Here is a 6,991-nt window from a genome sequence, read left to right as displayed (position 1 = left end):
GGAACGTCTCCGCTCTCGTGGCAAAAAGCAGACATGTTCTTTTGCTCTGTTCCAGTATGGTAAGTTATTATTTTTTTATTTTTTTGTCTCTATTAGCATAAGTAAATGTGTTCCTCAGGGAGGAAAACAGCGGGCCTTCATGCATGACTTGTTATGGATTTTGGTTACCACGTGCTTGCAATGAATATTCTTAGAGCTATGAATAGATATGGGTCAAGGAGGAAGAGACACAACCTTCTTCAAGTAAAACAATTGGAAATATGGGTGGAAACTGATCTTAGTTGTTATCCTTTGCCTTCCCTTTTTGCTTTCAGAGAGGAAATGTGGACATGTGACATGATTGAAGGAGCTGCTGCTGGGTATGCACCGTGTGACAGTCACTCTTGAAGACGGTAGTTATGTACAAATGCACCGACGGGTGCATTTAAAACGAGCGACCCTGTGGCTGCTCTTTTAAAATTAAGCGCACAGAACATAATGCCCTTTTCACATGCAGCATTTTGTAATCTGCTGACGGTCGGAACAGATTGTTGTTGACATCGCTTTGTCAGTTCAGCATTATACGAAGATAATGCTAAAGAATTCATGAATGTTCGAATTAAGGCGGCGGTGTGCTGCTGAACATCACCTTTGGATGTGTCCAATCTGTACTGTATCTGTACTTGTGGTTGTTGCATAAGTGACATGTTATGGTAGCATTTCACGCCATAGTGATGAGGAAGTTATGCAGTTGTTGTTGTTAAAAAGCTGTCTTAAAATGGAGGCGCCAGCATTTGCACCCATAGGCTAAACACGGACCGCCTAGGGTTGGTTGGGATGATTGCAGCCCACGGGCAAAATATATTATCATTAACGCCGCTCTCTTGCAGCAAACCCTGTCATTGTGCTTAACAAGATAAGAACAGGTCTAGGCTCCATGCCAACCACGGTGCCCATTCAGCAGCAGCCCCCTAGTTGTGCTGGTGAGGTTATGTCACAGTGGAGAGGGAGCAATGAAGCATGATGTAGCCAATTATGGCAGAATCTTTTGTTAATTATGGGTGGCCCTCTTTTTAAACATTATAAGTGGTAACTGCATTGATACTGTTTCTATTAACGACATGAGCAGGTTGTTTATGGTTTTAACTGCTAGTACAACTAATCAAAGATGGGCTGGAAATGTTGCTCAAGGTTTATGGGGATCTAGTAAAAAGCTGATGGCTCTGGGGAGAGCGACGGAATGGAAGCAGACGTGGATGTTACTAGCTTGCAGTTACTGGTATTGTGATGACACTAAAAATGATCTACGCCAACTGTAGCTTTTCAGACAGCTTGTGAGCCTTGGAAGATGGGAATTGCTGAGTGTGGAACACTTGGTGGAGGTGCAAACTGTAATTTGTCTTCCAGCTTTCACAGGAAAAAGAAGACTTTGAGATATTAGTTGAGTTGTTGATATAAAAAGGCAAATGAAAGAGAGAATCATCCAGTCCATAATTCAGAGTAAACACTACCAGAATGTTTGGTCAATAATGAACGAGATCCCGGAAGATCCTGGGTATGGCTATTTAATGTAAAATATATATATTTTTGTACTGACCTCATGTAACTGAGATTCATTGAGGCTTTTAGATGGTTAATATTGCTTTGTTTTAAATAGATATGCAAATTATAGTTAATTTAATTATCTAAGATCTAAGGTTAATGTGACAGAACTTTAATCTACCAAGATGCGAGTATCTCCAGGACTTTCTGTCGCTCTGATCTTCGTTGACAGTCTGTGCGGTAGGCCTGCCTATATGTTGGAATCCTCTGCATTGGTGAGTACGTCTCATTTCGGAGAGGTAGTGCTTTTGAAAAAAACTCTCTTGCAGCAAGAGTCAATGTGTTTTTTTTTATATACACTTTATTGAAGAACCACCGTCATTGCAGTGGCATGCATTTTAAAGTGTTCAAGTCCTTATGCATTTAGATTGTCAACTAAATTGTGCAGCACGTATCAAACCTTTAAACCCCATTGATGTATCTGAAAATGTAATGAGTCTTATTGAAGATGTCTCCAGCTTGTCACAGCTTGGGGGAATTGAACATGATTCCTCAAATTGATACATGGAAAAAAACACATTGTGCACATCCTAGACAGATTCACCCACCTGGCAGCGCTTGTAAGTGGAAGTCAGCTGAATCAGGTCTAATTTATTTGCAGACACTGAGGAAATGTTAACTTGATTCCAGACCATAGCAGACTGTACATGAACACTTTGTTCTGTCATTTAAAAAGAAGCCTTGTAAGTGAGATTACACATTTTGTGCAAGCTACCTACCTAAATCCAGCAAAAAAAAAAAAAAACAATCAGGAAAAAAAAGAAGCAAATCACTGCAAAAAACATAAGCATGGATTAGATTTTACACACTGTACCTTTAGCACATCTTTATCAATGGAAGTGGGATTTGAATTGTGTTTAGTGTTTGTAGTTTGTCATGGCTAATTACTTAAACCTTGGATTTATGTTAACTTTACTAAAGAGCTGTGAGCCAGATGTCCAGAAGCCAAGAGGTACTTTTCTAAATTTTTAATCCTGTTTTATGGATTTGCCAAGCAGAACATCTTCTTTTAAATAGTTTTTGGGAGAAAAGGCTACGGTGGTACATTATCACAAACTTTTAATGACTGTGTTATTAATTTACATTTCGAAACGTGGAGTAAAATTATTTACAGCACACTGCATTGTGATTGAATGAACAAAAGAAAACCGTATAATGTTTAGGGGGATACTGTGATGATACTGTGAAGCAATATGAAAGAAACCATGACTATGTTGATGAATGTACCAATCCAAAATATACATACATACAGTAAATAGTTTATCTTGTATTTCAATTTTTCATATTATTCCCAGTATGATCCACCACCACAGTCCCAATTCCCCCAGTTCAACCTTTAACATTGTCAGACCTTTACCAGTAATCACTGAGCCACTTCCTGGTTGATTCATTTCATTCATAAAAGGAATGATATCACAGTCTTTACTTAAACGTTTTGCGCTAACTGTCATTTAACTTTGTGGGGGAATTGCTCTTGCACCGCAGATCCGCCACTGATTCTCTTTAGTCATGGTGTAGAACAGATAACAGACGGAGAATCACATCATACCATATATAATGTCAATCTAACACTATCTAATGTCAAAGCAAAGAGAAGTCTGTCATATTCTGTGATCACTGGCATTTGAATCGGAACGACTGAAAGTTTCTCTGATGTATTAGCAGGCTGTCAATGAGTTTAACTCGTACAACATGTGTATGTACTGTATGCAATGCGTAAGTATGTCTGGAATAAAACCAGCATAATAGACCGGCATAAAAACCAGCATTATTTGTTTTTGGGTTCCACTCCAGGTTTAAGAGCAGTGGCATGCCAGTGTGGAAGCATTTATTAAACTGCATACATATTTAGTATGTGTTTCAATAAAGTGATTGCCAAATCAACAAATCTAATGGTGGCCTAAGACTTTTGGACACTACTATATATATATATATATATATATATATATATATATATATATTTAGTTCCCTTTAAGGCTGAAGATACTTTACGTTTGGTTAAAAAAAATAGGGGGTCTCTGATTAGGTTCTGCTTCAAGGACCTTTCCCAAGAGGAGCTGAGGAAATCAATACTGACACTGATTTTCTAAATGGGAGGTGTGTAGTTAACGTTGCAAAATGATCAAAGACCTCATACCATGCTTGGCCTGTCCCTTGTTTTACATTTCCCACAGCATTTCACTTAAGTGTCCCCGTTGTTCTGTGATGCATGATGCAATTCGTTTTTCTCTCTCCGGTTTGGCACACATGCCTTTGCATGCTCAGAGAAGAACTAAATCTCGTATATTCTCCCTTGAAGTCGGTTTAATGATGACCCGGGTACAGAATAAAAAAGGCTGCAGTAAGATACAGACAAGCCTTCCTGATGTTATAATCCTGTTGAAGAAAACTATTTTTTTATCTGTAGAGCGATGAACGCGATACAAGAAAAAGGCTTCACAGCAACTTTCAATTTCATAGTTCTGTTTTTATCAAAATGTGGTATAGGTATATTGCTATGGGGTGCATGGCAGAGTAGTGGCTACACTCTAAGAAATAAGGGTTCCAAAAATGTTCTTCTACCTTTTTATAAAGGTTCCACCTGGAACCAAAAAGGGTTCTCCTATGAGGACCAAGCCAAAGAACCTTATATGGTTCTACCTAGCACTTTTATGTATGACTGTTGCCTCACAGCAAGAAGGTCACCATTTCTGGCCTTTCTGTGTGAAGTTTGCATGTTCTCTTCATATTCATGTGGATTTTTTTCTACAAACATGCAGGGGTTAATTGGACACTCATAGGTGTGAGTGTGTGAGATAATGGTTGTCTGTCTCTGTATATTGGCCCTGAGATGGACTAATGACCTGTCTAGGGTGAACCCCCGTCTTTCGCCTTATGTCAGCTGAGATTGGCTTCAGCCCCCCCGTGAACCTCATGTAGAGGATAAAGTGGTAGGCAGAGAGTGAGGTATTGTTTTATAATATATTCAGTTCCAAAGACAAAAAAGATTTAATGCTCCCATAGAGTGGTCCTATCGCACATATATGTGAGTTATGGAGGTCTATTTACATACATGAACTTGTTTTTATGGTCAAAAACCCCCTAATGGAAACGAGCCGATAGAAATCTCTCCTCACTGAAGCTCTTGTCAGCTGTTTCAGACTGAAATCTCACCCCCAGAAGACAGACTGTGTTGTGATTGGTCAGCCAGCGCCAGTTTTTCCCAACTGGCTTGTGATTGGCCAATACCTGGAAGTGACGTAATCAGCACACCAGCACCAGCTCTCAGAAGCGCAGCTCCCCCCTCTGGAACGGTGGATGCACTGCTACTCATTATCAAAACATTGTTTTAACAGTGTTAAAAATGGCTTCGTCACGACTCCCCAAAGCAGTCCCTTTTACGAAGTAATGGCGCAGATACACACCAAAAAAAACACCGTTAATTGGTACTGCCTTTCTAGGTCCGCTTTATATAAATGTGTGTGCTACAATTAACAAGATAAATTCAGGTAATTTTTAGTCCATGCAAAACTGGGTAGGTGTAGCATTAGACTCTCTCTCTCTCTCTCTCTCTGTCTTTCTCTTCACATCATCACTTTCCAGCCCTGGTCCCACCAGGGGCCCAGAGCAGCTGAGAGAATAAGTTGCCACATCAGAGCCTCCTCAGATGAGCTGACTGTCAGCAGCTTCGTGTCATAGGGTGAAGATGACAGAGAAGAATGCATTAGATCTATAGGGACGGAAATTGAAGACACTTCATTGGTAGCAGTGTTGGCAAGTGATTAAAAAAATGAATCTATTTAACTTCATGCCTTGTGATTAATTAATCTACAACTAAGACGCCGGTGTTTTATGCGAGAAGCGAGTTAAATTATGCACCAAACAGCACATTATAAAAAGGAAAGAAAAAAATCATTACAGCACCTGTACCTGCTGTGTTCTTTACACGTATTTGATGTTTAAAGTTTCTGCGTGAGTCAGCAAAGTTACCTGTCAACTTAATGTTTGGGCACAGTGAGAGGAAACAATAGTGGGACAGCAGGTGCTGAATAAAGTTTTCTTCAGAGAAATGAATCGATAGTTTTGTGTCAGTCTCACTAAAGGTTCAAGCCAAAAGCAGAAGACCTTGCAGTGTGTCCCTATTCAGTCAGGCAATTATGGTGTAATTTCAACAATGAGTCTTATGATTTCTGATCAATCAAACTCTCTATAGCTGTCAGCCTTGTCTGTCTGGATGCGGATGTTATTTACTATTAATAACAGATGCTCAAAAAGCAGTGAGACCTGTGTGTCACATGTCGGATAAATTAATTTAAACCCATGTTTCTGAATAATGATAATGTCCCACCAGCACGCGTCACCTTTTTCATAGAAACTACCAAAGTTGACCTGTTGCATGATTGAATAATGACCATCACTCGTCGGTCACGACTCCCCTTTTATTGCAGGTTTACAGCATCAGAGACACGTGACTTGAACATCAGTGTCCTGTCAGACGGGACAAATGGATACACCTTGATATACTGACGTTTCTCATAATATGGATCCATTATTCAAGAGGAACCTGTTATCAACTGATTGCCATAACAGATTCACACATCAAAGTGCAAAATGTTAAGAGCAAAGTTGTTGCAAAGTGGAAGTGATAATCGATTCCATCAGTTTACAGAGTTAAGAGCTCACCTGTTCCCTTTTTTTTTTTTTTTTAAGATCTTTGAGCTGCACAAGCAGAGGATTCCTGCCCATAGGGTTAAAACGTGAGTGTGTAGATAACAGAAAGTGCATAAATTTAAGCCCAAGTGATAACAGAGTGGAACCACAGTGTGACACTATTAGAGTGGTGACAACATAATCAATCATCTCTGAGAGGTGGAGTAGACACAGATGACGCTTTTTTTCCCCCCTTGTTTGAACTCTTCCGATCTTTTTACATCTGTTTGTGTGTTAATACTCATGTGGGAAACAAATCAAATTCAAAGATGCAGTGTAAGATTATTCACATGGATTTATTATTCATTCAGCAGTAATGGAATAAAGATAATCACAGAGTATTGATTTCTGTGTGTAAATGAATGCATGAATTGTTGTTTTCATTACCACATGATGAGTCATTTGTATTTACAAAAGGAGGGAAGAAGAGTGAGGTGAAAGAGCTCCAACATGAAACCTCACCAACAGATGTTACCAAATCCTACAACGCTGTACCTTTGCATCACAGCATTTTCCTGACATCAATGTTGATTAAAAGGTGGAAATTCAATGTTGCCTGTATGTCATGTGACACTTTTTGTCACTGACTCATCCAGCTATCTCCACATCCCTTCCCGTGCCTTTCTAATGTCAGTTGATGTATTATGTTCCCGATGTATCCGTCATTTTTCGTTTCCGAGAAAGTGGAGCCAGGGTTGACAGCAGGGCTGATTTGATTGAC

The sequence above is a fragment of the Microchirus variegatus genome (genome assembly GCF_963457635.1).
Source record: "Microchirus variegatus genome assembly, chromosome: 6".
In the NCBI taxonomy this organism is placed as follows: Eukaryota; Metazoa; Chordata; class Actinopteri; order Pleuronectiformes; family Soleidae; genus Microchirus; species Microchirus variegatus.
Note: the sequence above shows the minus strand (reverse complement) of the source record.